The sequence below is a fragment of the Cetorhinus maximus genome, chromosome 25, assembly GCF_964194155.1.
Source record: "Cetorhinus maximus chromosome 25, sCetMax3.hap1.1, whole genome shotgun sequence".
NCBI classification, from domain to species: domain Eukaryota; kingdom Metazoa; phylum Chordata; class Chondrichthyes; order Lamniformes; family Cetorhinidae; genus Cetorhinus; species Cetorhinus maximus.
In genome coordinates this window covers 12,182,285-12,199,015 of record NC_135903.1, presented here as the reverse complement: position 1 = coordinate 12,199,015, position 16,731 = coordinate 12,182,285, and the positions used below count along the sequence as shown (strand labels likewise).

Below are 16,731 nucleotides of genomic sequence, written 5' to 3'. Positions count from 1 at the left end.
ACATAAGCACCTTTATACCAAGACAAAACATACTTCCGTTTTGATTTTGACACTAGTCAGAGTCCTTATTAACTCACTGTGATACCCAATCTCCCATCTTGGCTAATTATTACTTCCTCTTTAGCCCAGGAAAGCAGAGATTAATTGATGCACTTCACTAGCCGATATTAGCTAACAGCATCGACCAAGGATGTAACCTTGGATCTTCCGTTTATATATGACCCAGTACCACAATAAGTTGTCAAGACAGCTCAGTGAACCAGCATTCACCTTGCAATTGCTCCCTTATCAAGAGGGAGAATGCTCCCTTATCAAGAGGGAGAATAAGCAGTTATTGGAGCAAACAGAACAGAACAAAAGTAAACCAGAAAATCTCCTTGTCCCCAGGGCCATTGCCAGTTTAATAAGGCAAGATTGGCTTTTGATAAGCCAATGTACCAAAGGGCTATCTGTTCCTTGTTCACAGGCTGCTGACCCTTGTTCTGCTATTCACACATTCTGCTTTCTACCTTTATGCCACTATCAGCACCTTGTTTAGCCCTTACCATGGCCTTTAACACTCCCTTTGCCTTGTGTCCATGACATCTTTGTCAATCTCTCCACAGCCCCCCCCTATCGCTGGCCTATCCAGCTTCACCTGCTCCACCCCCCTTAAACTGTATAAATTTCATCACATTTCTACTTCCCTTTAGCTCTGAAGAGTCATACAGATGCGGAAACGCTAACTCTGTTTCTCTCTCCTGACCTGCTGAGTTTTTCCAGCATTTTCAGTTTTTATTTACCCGATTTCCAGCATCCGCAGTATTTTGCTTTTACCTATTGTTACACCCTGTCAAGTTACATTTTATTCTGCCCTACCTTCTACCATGTAAATGCTTCAACAAATAGCTCCAAAGCACATGTATTTCATTATGCAGTATAGATTTGCCATTACTTATTTGTGCACAATGATGTAAATAACGCTCCAATCAAAGGGAATGGACTGAACGGGGAGCATGTTAACCCTTTATATGCAAATGACCTTATTGTAACTTTAAATCATAATGATGTCGTCCTATGTGTTATTCCTTGGGTCATCACACAAAGCTTGCCAACTAAGTGAATGATCAGACCACTACTCAGTCCCTCAATGAAAGACTAGATAAAACAGACATCCACAGCCAAAACAGCCTTGCAACACTAACATGACAGAGCATTTGGGAAAGCTGATGGACTTCTATACAAATATGAAAGCAAAATATTGTGGGTGCTGGAAATCTGAAATTAAAACAGAAAATGCTGGAAAAGCTCAGCAGGTCTTGCAGCATCTGTGGAGAGAGAAACAGAGTTAACGTTTTGAGTCCATATGACTCTTCTTCAGAGCTGGACCTTTGTGCAATTCTACCAGCATGAGTCAGAGCTTTCAAGACAGAAGAAAACAATGGAACAGGGAAATCTGATATACGACAAGTGTGGGTTTCAAAAAACAAAGCAAAGATCAAATTAAGCTTGTGGTATTTCGCAAGGTGGTAGGGATGTGGTTTAGGAAGGCAGAAATCTTATATGTTTACATGAGGAAGAAAAGTCACTCAAGGACCAGGGGATCAATATTGCAGCAGTAATAATCCTACTGTTAAAAGGCAGGTTAGCTGTTAGAGAGGGCTTTAAACTAAATAGTGGGAGCAAGGGATCAAATGTGGAAAGATGTGGTATATCAAAGAACAGAGACAAGCTAAGAGAGGAAAATAATATGGGGAATGAGGGTCGGAGAATGGTAGGAAGGGACAAAGAGAAAAAAAACCTAAGAATGCACCAAGAATCAAGTCTAGATATCACAAAGATAACAAAGAGACTTAACTAAAGGCTCTACATCTGAATGCGTGTAACATTCATAAAGTAAACAGATTGATAGTGCACATTGAAATAAATAAATCTGATCTGATAGCCATTACGGTGATGTGGCTGCAGGGTGACAAGAATTGGGTCCTGAATGTTGAGGGGTATATGATCTTCCAGAAGAATAGGAAGCAAGGTAGAAGTGCAGGGGTAGCACTGTTAATCAAGGATAGCATTTGTGCGATAGTTAGAGATTACCTTGGTTTAGGAGATCAGGATGTAGAATCAGTTTGGGTGGAGATGAGGAAAGAAGTCACTTGTGGGAGTAGTCTACAGGCCCCCTAACAGTAACCACAACACAGGACAAACTATACAAGAAGAAATATTGGGTGCTTGTGATAAAGGGACGGCAATAATTATGAGTGACTTTAATCTATATATAAACTGGAAAAATCAAAGATTGGCAGTAATAGCCTGGATGAGGAGTTCATAGGGGTGCTTTCGAGATAGTTTCTTAGAGTAGCATGTTGTGGAACCAACCAGAGAGCAGGTTATATTAGACTTGGTATTGTGTGGTGAGGCAGGGTTAATTAATGACCTCGGAGTGAAGGCACCCCTAGGTAGCAGCGACCACAACATGATTGAATTTTACACCCAGTTTGAAAGGAAGAAGAGTGGGTCTAAGACTAGTATTTTAAACTTAATTAAGGACAACTATGTGGGCATGAAAGCTGAGCTACCTGAAGTTAACTGGGATACTAGACTAGGGGATAGATCAATAGAGAAGCAGTGACAGACATTTAAAGGGGATTTTTTCAGAATACTCGGAATAAGTATATTCCTACTATAAAGAAAATTTCTAAAAGGAAGACCTACCATCCATGGTTAACTAAAGAAGTTAAGGAAAGCATCAAACTTAAGGAAAAAGCATATAACTGCACAAAGGTGAGTGGCAGGTCAAATGATTGGTCAAAATATAAGGAATGGCAGAGAATGACTAAAAGGTTAATCAGGAGAAAGAAATTAGAGTATATGGGAAAGATAGCTGGAAATGTAAAGTGGATAGCAAGAATTTCTACAGGTATTTAAACAGGAAAAGTAGGTAGAGTCAGTAAAAGCAAAAAACTGCGGATGCTGGAAATCCAAAACAAAAACAAAAAATACCTGGAAAAACTCAGCAAGTCTGGCAGCATCTGCGGAGAGGAACACAGTTAACGTTTCGAGTCCTAATGACCCTTCAACAGAACTAAGTAAAAATAGAAGAGAAGTGAAATATAAGCTGGTTTAAGGGGTGGGTGGGACAAGTACAGCCAGTGATAGATGGAGATAACCAAAAGATGTCACAGACAAAAGGACAAAGAGGTGTTGAAGGTGGTGATATTATCTAAGGAATGTGCTAATTAAGGGTAGAAAGCAGGACAAGCAAGGTACAGATAGATAGCCCTAGTGGGGGTGGGGTGGGGTGAAGGAATCGAAAAAGGCTAAAAGGTAGAGATAAAACAATGGATGGAAATACATTTAAAAATAATGGAAATACATTTAAAAATAATGGAAATAGGTGGGAAAAGAAAAATCTACATAAATTATTGGAAAAAAAGGGGGCGGGTGGGGGAAATCGGAAAGGGGGTGGGGATGGAGGAGAGTTCATGATCTAAAATTGTTGAACTCAATATTCAGTCCGGAAGGCTGTAAAGTGACTAGTCCATTATTTGTAAATGCATTTCCATCCACTGTTTTATCTCTGCCTTTTTCGATTCCTTCACCCCACCCCACCCCCACTAAGGCTATCTATCTGTACCTTGCTTGTCCTGCTTTCTACCCTTAATTAGCACATTCCTTAGATAATATCATCACCTCTTTGTCCTTTTGTCTGTGACATCTTTTGGTTATTTCCACCTATCATTGGCTCTACTTGTCCCACCCCCCCCCCCTCCCCCTTAAACCAGCTTATATTTCACCTCTCTTCTATTTTTACTTAGTTCTGTCGAAGGGTTATTCGGACTCGAAACGTTAACTGTGTTCCTCTCCGCAGATGCTGCCAGACTTGTTGAGTTTTTCCAGGTATTTTTGTTTTTGTTTAGGTAAAGTGAGTGTTGGTCCTCTAGAGAGTGAGAATGAAGAGTTAATAGTAGATAATAAGGACATGGTGGATGAAATGAACAAATATTTTGCTTCTGTCTTCACTGTAGAGGATATAAAAAACATTTGAGTAATAGCTGTAAATCAGGAGGTGGAGGGGAGAGAGGAACTTTGAAATTATAATCACTAGGGAAGTGGTACTGAACAAACTGATGGAGCTGCGGGCTGACCAGTCTCCGGGCCCAAATGAGCTTCATCCTGGGATCTTAAAAGAGGTGGCTAAAGAGGTGGTAGATGCGTTGGTGTTAATTTTCAAAAATTCCCTACATTCTGGAAAGGTTCCATCAGACTGGAAAGTAGCAAATATAACCCCTCTATTCAAGAAGGGAGGGAGGCATAAAACAGGAAACTATAGATCAGTTAACTTGACATCTGTCATAGGGAAGATGTTAAGAGATGATCAAGAGGTTATAGCTGGGCACTTAGAAAAACACAAGGTAGTCAGAAAAAGTCAGCATAGTTTTGTGAAAGGAAAATCTTGTTTAACCAATTTATTAGAGTCCTTTGAAGGAGTAACATGTGCTATGGATAAAGGGGAGCCTGTAGATGTACTATACTTGGACTTCTAGAAGGCATCTGATAAGGTGCCCCATCAAAGGTTATTGAGGAAAATAAAAGCTCATGGTGTAGGGGGTAACATATTAGCCTGGATAGAGAAGGGCTGGCACAAAACAGAGCATGCATAAATGGGTCTTTGTTTAATTGGCACGATGTGACTAGTGGAGTCCTGCAGGGATCCATGCTGGGGCCTCAACCTTTTACAATTTATATCAATGACTTAGATGAGGGGAGCAAAGGCACAGTAGCTATATTTTCAGATGACACAAAGAGAGGTAGGAATGTACATTGTGAAGATGACAGAGTTTGCAGACGGATATAGATAAGTTGAATGAGTGGGCAAAAACCTGGAAAATGGGCTATAATGTGGGAAAATATGAAGTTGTTCACTTTGGCAGCAAGAATAAAAAAAACGGTGTTACTTAAACAGAGAATGGCTGCAGAATTCTGAGGTGCAGTGGGATCTAGGTGTTGTCATGCATGGGTCGCAAAACATTAGTATGCAGGTACAGCATGAAATCAAGGCGGCTAATGGAAAGCTATCCTTTATTACAAGAGGAATTGAACATAAAAGTAATGCTGTCATGCTCCAGTTATACAGGGTATTGATGAGACCTTATCACAAATACTGTGTGGAGTTTTGATCTCCTTATTTAAGGAAGGATGTAAATGTGTTGGAGGCGGTTCAGAGGTGGATTACTAGATTGATACCCAAACTGAGTGGGTTGTTTTATATGGATAGGTTGGACAGGCTGGGTTTGTTTCCACTGGAGTTTAAAAGAATGACTTGACTGAAGCATAAGATCCTGAATGGTCTTGACAAGTTAGATGTGGAAAGGATGTTTCCTCTAGAAGGTGAGTCCAGAACTGGGGAGGGCGGGGGGGGGGGGCACTGTTTTAAAATTAGGTGTTGCCCTTTTAGCACAGAGATGAGGAGAATTTTTTTCTCAATGGGTTGCGTGACTTTGGAACACTCTGCTTCAGAAGGCAGTGGAGGCGGGGTCATTGAATTTTCTTTTTCTAAGGCAAATGTGGACAGATTCTTGTTAGGCAGGGGAACCAAAGGTTATCGGGGTAGCTGGGAATGTAGAACACAAAAGGCAAACAGATCAGCCATGCTCTTATTGAATGGCAGAGAAGACTCAAGGGGCCAAATGGCCTACTTGAGTTCCTATTCTGTATGTTTGTAAGTAGTTCTAGGTCTGTGACCATTGGCTCACAAGGGCAACTGGCATGCATTTAGCACCTTTAGTATAGTGGAGTACTGTGTACAGTTTGGTCTCCTTATTTGAGAAAGATATAAATTATTTAGAAGCAGTTCATAGAAGGTTCACTTGGTTTATTCCTGGGTTTAAGGGCTTATCTTAAGAAAGGTTGATCAGGTTGGGCCTATACCCATTGGAGTTTAGAAGAATAAGGGGTGATATTTTTGAAACATACAAGATCCTGAGCAGGCTTGACAGCTTGGATATAGGGAGGATGTTTCCTCTTGCATGCGTGTGTGCGTGCCTTGGGGACACAATTTAAGAATAAGAGGGCTCCCTTTTAAGATGGGGAGAGGAGAATGTTTTTCTCTCAAGAGGCTCAATAGTCTATGGAATTCTCTTCGCCAGAAAATACTGGAGGCTGGGTCATTGAATTTATTCAAGGCTAAGTTGGATAGATTTTTGATAGAGTCAAGGGTTATGGAGGGCAAACAGGAAAGTGGATTTGAGACCACAACCAGATCAGTAATGGTTTTATCACACGATGGAGCAAGTTTGAAGGACAGAATGGCCCACGCCTGCTCCTAACTACCACGTTCCGATAACACACAAAAGGTGTTTCACACCTTCGTCAAACAAAATTTGACACATCCATCTAAGGAGATATTAACAGAGGAGCCAAAGCATTTAGAGAAGGAATTCCAGAGTTTATGGCCCAGGAGCAGAAGGCACAGCCGCCAATAGTGCAGCTGTTGAGAGCATGAGGCACCAGAATTGGGGGAGCGCAGAGATCTTGGAAGGCTTTAGGAGGGAGGAGAGAGGCTTTGGAGGAATTTGTAAATGAGCTCAGAGGTGTGAAAGAATACCCTCCACTCGCCTGGATGAGTGCGACTCAAACAACACTCAAGGGGCTTGACACCATCGAGGGCAAAGCAGCCTGCTTGATTCGCACATCATCCACAAACATTCACTCCCTCCACCACCGACACACAGTAGTAGCAGTGTGTACTATCTACAAGATGCACTGCAGGAATTCACCAAGGCTCCTTAGGCAGTGCCTTCCAAACCCTCGACCACTACCATTTAGAAGGACAAGGGCAGCAGACACATGGAAGTTCCCCTCCAAGCCATTCACCATCCTGATTTGGAAATATATCACCATTCCTTCACTGTTGCTGGGTCAAAATCCTGGAACTCCCACCCTAAAAGCACTGTGGGTGTACCTACATCACATTGACTGCAGTGGTTCAAGTACTAAGCTCACCACCACCTTCTCAAGAGCAATTAGGGATGGGCAATAAATGCTGGCCTATCCAGCAAAGGCCACATCCCATGAATGAATAAAAAAATAGAATAAAAATGTTAACATTGCTGGTGCAATGAAAGCCTCTTCACTCATTAGGCTCCTCATGATAAATTACTTTGCAATATTTACAGGAAATGGGCACAAATTATTCCTAATTCAGCATGAAGCAGAAAAGACTGGTTTCGTGCAAACCTCAAGACTTAGGAAATGGAAATGCCATACTGATGCTGGGTTGGGGTGGAGGGTGACAGAGGAGGAAAAAGAATCACATTTGTATTCAAAAAAAATATTCGAGCAAAAGCCACAACTTTTCACAGCTGCCCTACCCAAAGAGGCAACTCTTTATTTACACTCCAAAAAATACCAAATATGGAAATGAATCTGGAGCCATAATCACTCATCGAAAAGCAGATTACTGTGGATTCTAGAAATCTGAAATAAAACAGGTCAGACAGCATCTGTTAAGGTGTCATTGGAAAATTTAGCTGCCATACACTCAGTCCCCTCATCCAAGTCATTGATATAGATTACAAATAGCTGAGTTAAAGCTGCAATAGGTTTTGAGCAAGGGCAGGGTGAGACAAGGACAAAAGGAAAGTCTATGATAGGGTGGAAGACAGACAGATTGAACGATGGAAGAGTTAGTCTTACAGGGTCAAAGGGGATGGTGATGGGGCAAGAAAAAATGTGCCTAGAGCAGGTGTTCTACTGTCTGAAAGCGAAAAAGAAAAACCAAACATGCAAAGAAACGGAGACAAAATAGGGGGATAGAGATAACTCTGCACTCCCTCCAAGACCAATATTTCCTTCCTAAGGTGTGGTTTAACCAGAACTGAAATAAGACTTCTACCCCTTGTATTCTAGAAGATTTGAAGGCCAGCATTCCTCTCATTTTTTTGATTATGCTCTGTACCTCCACGGCATTTTAATGATTGATATATCTGGACCCCCAAGTTTATTTGGATCACCACTGTTTGTAGATTTTCACCATTTCACCTGTTCTATCCTCAGGGTTCAAAGAGGAAGGCCTCACAGTTACTTACACTGAAATCCATTAACCCATTCACTTAATGTATCAATAGCTTTGTAATTTTATGCTTCCATCTACACTGTTTACAATACTGCCTTTGTGTCATTGGCAAATTTGGATGTGTGGGCTTTCTATTCATCTTCTAAGGCTGGATAGTTGAGGCCCCAACACATTCTTGCAGGGCACCACAAGCAACATCCTGCCAATTAGAGTACCTGCCCTTTATCCCTGCGCTGTGTCTCTGCCAGGGTTACTTGAATATCGAGTATAAACTTCTCTAGCTCTGCATTTTATTCCACAATTTAGATAATCAATGATTCAGACTGGTTTAGGATTTATTACTAGGCCCTGCCAATCATATGAGCTTGACAATACACATACAATCAGATGATGCCCATATTGCAGATGATGGCAACAATACTTTACAGTGTCACATGATGCAGATTGGGCCTTAGCCAGAATCTACGTTTTGGTGCCCTTCAACATCTTGGCTGCTCAAGAAATTCAAAGCTTTTTCCACGTCCATATTCAGCACCCCTTAACAAATCAAGACAGCAGATTTAGCAAAAAAACTTTCCCAGACAATCCTTTGAACCAAGCCACACAGAATTATTGCTTTTCTGGACCAAACGGTACCAGTCTCCAACCCAAGAGAAGGAATTACATCATGGAAATCCTCGTAATTCAGCAAAAGATCAAACGCTCAAGACATTTCAAAAATAATTCCTGGAAATGGACATTGGATTGAAAGCAAACACTTCATGTTAAACAGTTTGCATTGTTTGCATTAGTAATTGGGAGCAAGAACCCTAGTCAATTATTCATCTTTGCCCACAGGTATTAGCCATTTCTTGTCATTTCTGGCCAGGAATTGAACGTGGTACTCAGCTTTACTTTAGGCAGTGCCTTCGTTAACTGAGCCTTCAGAAACTCCTTTGCATTCCCAGCATTATAGCATACAGTATATCTGCAATAAGTTAATAAATTTAGTAATGTATTTAGGAAATGTACCAATCACTTCCTTTGGAAAGGGAATGAGAACATACCACACGACTAAGATTGCTCTGTTGACTAATCTCCAGAGAAGACAAGTACTTAAGAGGTCTGTTGTGCAATGTCAAGTCCAGATCTGGGCAGATTTTGCTGACCACCTCAGCTGGAGCTACAGACATTGCAGGTCATGTCAGACCAAACCAAGCCAATAAAACAAGAATGCTGTTGCACAGCAAGATGCAAATAAAAGATGCAAAGCTGCAAACATGAAACAAAACATGAACAACTGACCAGGATTCTTGTTCCCACTAAATTTATTAACTTATTGCAGATATACTGTATGCTATAATGCTGGGAATGCGAAGGAGTTTCTGAAGGCTCAGTTAACGAAGGCACTGCCTAAAGTAAAGCTGAGTACCACGTTCAATTCCTGGCCAGAAATGACAAGAAATGGCTAATACCTGTGGGCAAAGATGAATAATTGACTAGGGTTCTTGCTCCCAATGACTAATGCGAACTATGCAAACTGTTTAACATGAAGTGTTTGCTTTCAATCCAATGTCTGTTTCCAGGAATTATTTTTGAAATGTCTTGAGTGTTTGATCTTTTGCTGAATTACGGGGATTTCTTTCTCTTGGGTTGGAGACTGGTACCAAACAAAACACAGCAAATGTTGTATAGGCAAGACAGATCAGTCAACAGCTGACACAGAAGACAGTAGGGCTTCACCTGAAGTATTAACCTAAGATTCCATCTGGAAGATTAATCCAGTTGTTCTCTTCCAGGTACTAACACTTAAAAACACAACCCGTACTTTACAGCCCCCACCCCCACGCACCCCCCCCCCCCCCCCCCAAACACCCACACACAAAGTGTTTTATTCGAACAAGTGCTTTCTATAAAAGTCTATTCCTCCAATAAATACTTTATAAACATATACCTTTATAAAATTAATTCTTGGAAGCTGTGGGAACGTTAATTTGAAGGGAAGTGAGAGTGATATTTTCCTTAGTAATGCACTGAAATCAGGTCCATGGATTTAACAGCCAATTTTCTGCTAACAGGCTGACTAATTTTACTAAACAACATAACCATGACATTGAATTATTATTAGCAGTATCCACAAACCTATGTTCATAAAAAAAAATTGAGACAAACAGGCAATTATTTTTTCAAACACAAACAAAAATAGCTGGAAAAACTCAGCAGGTCTGACAGCATCTGCGGAGAGGAATACAGTTAACGTTTCGAGTCTGTATGACTCTTCATCAGAACTAAGGAAATATAGAAATGAGGTGAAATATATAAGTTGGTTGAGGGGGGTGGGACATGTAGAGCTGGATAGAGGGCCAGTGATAGGTGGAGGCAAAGAGATTGCCAAAGATGTCATGGACAAAAGGACAAAGGGGTGTTGACAGTGGTGATATTAGCTAAGGAATGTGCTAATGGTGACGTTAAGGGTAGAAAGCAGGTTGAGCAAGTGACAGATAGCCCTAGTAGGGGTGGGGTGGGGGGAAGGGATCGAAATAGGTCGAAATTTCAATCCCTTCCCCTCACCCCGTCCCCACGAGGGCTGTCACTTGCTCGTCCTTTCTACCCTTAATGTCACTATTAGCACATTCCTTAGCTAATATCATCACCGTCAACACCCCTTTGTCCTTTTGTCCATGACATCTTTGGCAATCTCTTCTTTGCCTCCACCTATCACTGGCTCTCTATCCAGCTCTACCTGTCCCACCCCCCTCAGCCAGCTTATATTTCACTTCATTTCTATATTTCCTTAGTTTTGATGAACAGTCATACAGACTCGAAACGTTAACTGTATTCCTCTCCACAGATGCTGTCAGACCTGCTGAGTTGTTCCAGCTATTTTTGTTTTTGTTTCAGATTTCCAGCATCCACAGTATTTTCCTTTTATCTTAATTATTTTTCAAAGTTGCATGCAAAGACCACAAGGCAACCAGGAACATTTATGCAGGAAAAATGATCATTGCCTTCCCTTTTAAGTTCACTCTTGTAGTTAAACCATCTATTGTAAAGAACACAGAAGACAACAGGAAGTAATCAGTGGCTCCAAAGACCAGTGTGCATTCTTACCGAAAACGCCCTCCAAAGCAGTCAAGGAAGAGGGTGGAAGAAATTATAAATAAGGTCTTCAAAATCCTAGCTCCAAATTTCAACAAACTATATTAGTGACAGAATTGAATTTTAATGAATCTATTAGTTTTTTTTTATATTTGTTTTCAAACAAGAAAATTAGAGGGCAGCAGAAATCCCAAACTTTTGATTTTGGATGGATGGCAGCATACATCAGCACTTGTAGAATCCTAGCAGCAGTGACACAGGACAAAGCAAAGGAAACGTCTGCTGTAAATTTATCATTCCTCCAAACAACCGGGCACAGAAAAACAGAACATGGAAGTGGAACAAAATGGGAATAGAATGCCCAAAGTTGAAAGACGACTAGGGTGGTTATAAATATAATCCTTTCTTAAAGAGATATTTGGGAAAAGGTCAAGACAGCAGGCAACAAGTTACACTGCCTTGGGTTCATACAAACAGCAGGAAGCCATTCAACTCCTCGAACCTATTCTTCCATTCTATCAAACCATGGTTGAAAACATACTTCAATCTATCAAACCATGGTTGAAAACACACTTCAATCCATAACCTTGGATATTCTCACTTAAAAAACTATGACTCTTAGGATGTTACTTGAACCCACTGCCTAAGATTTCAACTGTCCCCCAGTATCCATGGCCTTCTAAGGGATGAGATCCAGATTTCCATTAACCACTGAGAAAGTGATTTCTGATTTCATTCCTAAGTGAAACTAAAATTTTGGGATTATGCCCCCAAATGAAAGTACCTCTCTGCATCTACTTCATTAAATCGATTTATCATTTTAAACATTTTGATTAGATCCCCTACCCTTCTAAACTCAAGGAAACACAAGCCAACTTTATGCAACCTATCCTCAATTTAACCCTTTCAGCCCTAGTGTCATTTTGGTGAGTCTGTGCTGCACTTCCTCCAAGGCCAAAATATATTTCCTGAAGTTTATACTCTAGGTAGGGTCTGATCAATACACGTTGCAGTAAGCACACTTCAATCCATCCCTAATGTTATTAGCTCAAAGTGGAACCAAAGGATCTACAGCTCTTCTGATTGGTCAACGACCTGATAGATAACACTACCTTCCTCTTCCCAAAGATTCTGCCTGACATGTTGAGTATTTACAACAGTTTCTAGTTTAATTTAGGATTTATTCAACTGTTCCGTTTGTCAGTTCAAATGAACATATAGTAAACATATTAAATACCCACTGATACACTTCAGTCAAATCCCAGCAACACAACAGTAACAATACAACAGCTGCAGAGAAAAGTTTAGGTGATAGGCAACTGATTTTAAAGCAAGGAGTAGCAAGGATACACACATGGTTAACCACTCGTCTAGCTTTAAGTTTCAAAATCAGATAGCGTTTACGGTACAGATACAAGCTATGCAAATCATCAAATTGTAAAATTTATTCCAAATTCTGATAATTCTCTTAGATGTGGAACAGCAACTATAAATAAAAAAACTGCTGGCAACTAGTTGCAGAATAGCAATTCTCAAAGCTACCAAATTCTCAGACAGAAACACCTCGTAAAGAACAGGTTGGTCTGGGATACCAGTCCAGTCCACAACAGAAAATGACACGAATAGACCCAAGGTTACAGGCATCAAGGCAAAGTACAGGACTCCTGAACAGTAAATCCTACCTCCTCGGGAGTTTTCAGAGCAGCTGCCGCATAGAGCACATCACAGAAATGAAGGGTTACAGTATATCTCTGAGGAGTGGAGGGAAGAAAAGAGGTTGCAGGGCAAAGAACAAAATTTCAAGTAGAAGCTTAAGAAAGCAACACTATACTGGTCCATTTTCCAATCATTCTTTCGGGTGTGAGCATCACTGGCGAGACTGGCATTATTTTCAAACCCTAGCTGCTGTTGGAAAAAGGTGGTGCTGGATCACCTTCTTGAACTGCAGCATCTGATGAAAATGTTTCAATATTGTTAGAGGGAGTTTCACAATTTTGACCCAGGAATTATGAGGGAATGATGATATATGTCCAAGTCAGGACAGTGTGCGACTTGGAGGTGATGTACCCTTGCACCTATTGCCTTTGTCTTTCCAAATGGTGGGGGTCAGGGGTTTGGGAGGTACTGTCAAAAAAGCCTTGGTGCCTTGCTGCAATGCACCTAACAGATGATTAGACACTGTCATCAGTGCGCCAGTGGTGAAGGGACTGGGTGTTTGAGCTGGTTGATGAAGTGCCACCTAAGCAGGCTGGTTTGTCCTGGATGGTCAAGTTTTCCAAATGTTGCTGGAGCTGCACTCATCCAGACAATGGAGGGTATTCAAACACACTCCTGACTTGTGCCTTGTAGGTGGTAGAATGGCTTTGGGGAGTCAGAAGGCAAGTCATGCACCATAGAACCCTTAATAAAAACAAAAAACTACTGCGGATGCTGGAAATTCAAAACAAAAACAGAATTACCTGGAAAAACTCAGCAGGTCTGGCAGCATCGGTGGAGAAGAGTCGACGTTTCGAGTCCACATGACCCTTCAACAGAACAGAACCCTTAATCTCTTGCCTATGCCATGTAACCACAGCATTTATGTAGCTTTTCCTCCGTACGAGGTGTTTCTGTCTGAGAATGTGACAGCTTAGAGGATTGCTATTCTGCACATAGTTGCCAGCAGTTTATTATAGTTGCTGTTCCACATCTAAGAATTATCAGAATTTGGAATAAATTTTACAATTTGATTTGCATAGCTTGTTTCTGTACTGTAAATGCCATCTGATCTTGAACCTTAAAGCTAGACAAGTGAGGGAAGAAACTACATGATAAAAAAGGAATTTGATGATTTCAAAGTTATCAGAACCATTTGAACAACTGTTTTTTGCTGTCTATTCCTCAGGGGGATAAGCATCAATGGGAAGAGCTGACAATTGTATTGTAATGTACTAGCAGGATATTTGTAGCCTCATTATATATAATCCTTGTATATTACAATATACACATGATTCAACCATTGCCAATAAGAGGGAACTTCTACAAAGCTAAGTCAACAATACATTCTCACTCATGTACAAGTCCAATATTAAATAAAGCAGTATGGTTTGGTGGCTGCCATGTCTAAAAATAGAAACAAACTGAGGCACATTTCATTCCAAAAGGATTACAGAGCAGCTGCACTTGCTTGCTGCCATACAACTTCATGAAATACTGAATGCTAGCAAAAGCAACAAACAAAGCAGAAACCTTCCAGCAGAAAACAATTCAAAACAAATAAGCAGTGCTGATTCCCTGCTGATTTTACAACCCTTCTCAGAAACAGCTCCACATTTTATATTTAAAAAGGATTCAGCACCTCATTTAGGTATACTGAAGCAACAGGAAACAACCTGTAGATAAAAGCAAAAAACTGCTGATGCTGGAAAGCCAAAACAAAAACAAAAATACCTGGAAAAACTCAGCAGAAACAACCTGTTGCTGGCTGTTATCAGAAATCCATTTCAACGAGCTGCCCTGGATCCCACTCTGTTTACCGATTTCAGAGTACTGGTTGTTCTAATTATGTGCAAAGTATAACGCATAAAGAACAAAGGTTGCAGCCTGCCATGGTGCAATATTTATTTTTCCTCTTAAGTTGTTCATGACTTACTTGGCAGCTCCCTGGGCAGATGTGTGTTGAAACGGCAGTGACAGAGTGTACGCTAAGCAGCCATAAACTACTATCCTGTATCAATTGATGAAGGGGATGAGTGTTTAAAGCTCAGTGCATCAACTACAAATCATAAAATCAAAAAACTGCGGATGCTAGAAATCCAAAACAAAAACAAAAATACCTGGAAAAACTCAGCAGTTCTGGCAGCATCTGCAGAGAGGAACACAGTTAACGTTTCTACAAATCTACAAATCTTGGTCAGTGATGAACTCCTACTGCAATTTGTGCCACACCTCCTTGAAATCTGAGATCAATCTTGATACTAATCAGCTATACTAATCCACATAAAAATAAGAGACACAGTAAACCAGAAGAATGCAAGTTTCACCCATTAGTATATGCTGTATTGCATAGCCTATGTTCCCAATTCCAAACAAAATGATGCCCCCAACATATTTTTATGGAGCAAATGCTTTCAACATCCTGCAGCAAAAACATATGACTATCATTTTGCTCAGCCTCATCTGCACAGAATTCCTAGTATCCACAGCTAATCAAATATTTCAGCATACTTTTTTTTGTGAACAGGCTCAGTTAGAATGAAAACATGAATCCTTAGCATTGATTGACTGTCATTTTAACCCTTACAAACCAAATACTTTCATTTATATTGTAGCTTTTTCAAGTTCCAGTAATCCCAAAGCACGCTACTTTAGGAGTGCAATCATTTTTGTTAAGTAGTGAACACAGTAAGCAATTTGCGATAACAGCCAAGTAAAATTAGTAATTTATTGGCCAGAATACGCAGAAGAAATAGTGCCATAGGAACTTTACAACCACCCAAGAGGGAAGACAGGGCATTTGTTTAACATCTCACCTGAAAGTCAGCACCTTCAACATTGCAACATTCACTATTACATTGGAGTGCCAGCCTCAAGTCTCTGGAGTGAGGCTAGTACCCACAACCTACTGACAGACATGAGCATGCTCCCACTGAGGCACAACTAACAATATGCAGCACTCACATAAAAGATTAGAAATAATTTTTACCAGAAATTAAACAACATAACTTTGAGCTTTTACATTACAGTCAAACTTAGTTTCTAAGAGGGTTCAATATTCACTGAAACCCTGTGTCTAAGCCAAATAAAAACTGAAATTCTCCTCTGGAACGAAATTTTAAAAACACTATAATTAGGATGAATGGGTTCTTTTTTCTGCCAACTGGAGGTATTAAACTGTACAAGTGATAAAGCACAGAAATTACATTGAAGAGAGAATCACACAAAAGGACCCATCGTGTCTGTGCCAGCTCTTTTGTAAAAAAAAATAGTCTCACCCTCTCCCCCTTGCCCTGTAAATCTTTCCCTTTCAAATGGTTATCCAATTCCCTTTCGAAATTTGTTATTGAATCTGCTTCTATCGCCCTTTCAAGCAGCACATTCCAGATTGCAACTCACTGAGTAAAAATAATTCCCTCTATTTTCCCTCCCACCTGGTTCTTTTGTCCATTATTTTAAAATGTGTGCGCTCTGGTTAAGCTAGAAACTGCTTCTAATGATCAGAGAAATTCTAGAACAAAATCACAGGAGCTACTGAGCCCCCAAAAAAACTGCAAGGGTTTATAGTCAGGCTGCACTGGAGTTGGCTTCTATCCAGCCCAGTGCTGCTGCGGCACACGGCGGTGGTCCCTTCCCGGGGGCTGTAGCCATGGCAGCCCCCAGGCTCCGGCCTTCCACAGGCCGCGGCCTCGCCTCACACACCCACCGGGCTCTGCACCGCAAGTCGCTGCCTTTTCTTGCCCGCCGCTCTGGCCTGCCTCACCTGCTGTCTCCCCGCTCGGTGCAGCCGCTCTGAGCGCAATCCTTTAGCAGGCTCTGGAAGGCTGAGGCGGACCCGGCCTCTCGCCTCACCATCTGCTGATCAGTCATTCCGGCCCGCTGATTGGCTCACGCGGCATCACGTG

At 41.0% G+C, this 16,731-nt stretch overlaps 1 protein-coding gene across 8 annotated transcripts in view; it reads right to left on the bottom strand.

Moving 5' to 3' along the window:
* The window catches only part of LOC144667894 (ATP-citrate synthase), an 80,605-nt gene extending 63,874 nt beyond the window's left edge, over positions 1-16,731 (bottom strand). For 5 of the 8 annotated variants that reach the window (XM_078529470.1, XM_078529474.1, XM_078529475.1 and 2 more), the window contains exon 1: positions 16,590-16,726. The gene's annotated coding sequence lies outside the window, so the exon portion shown is untranslated. Of the gene's footprint in view, positions 1-16,589 lie in introns of all 8 variants that reach the window. The other 3 variants (XM_078529471.1, XM_078529473.1, XM_078529477.1) reach the window with 1 other exon arrangement.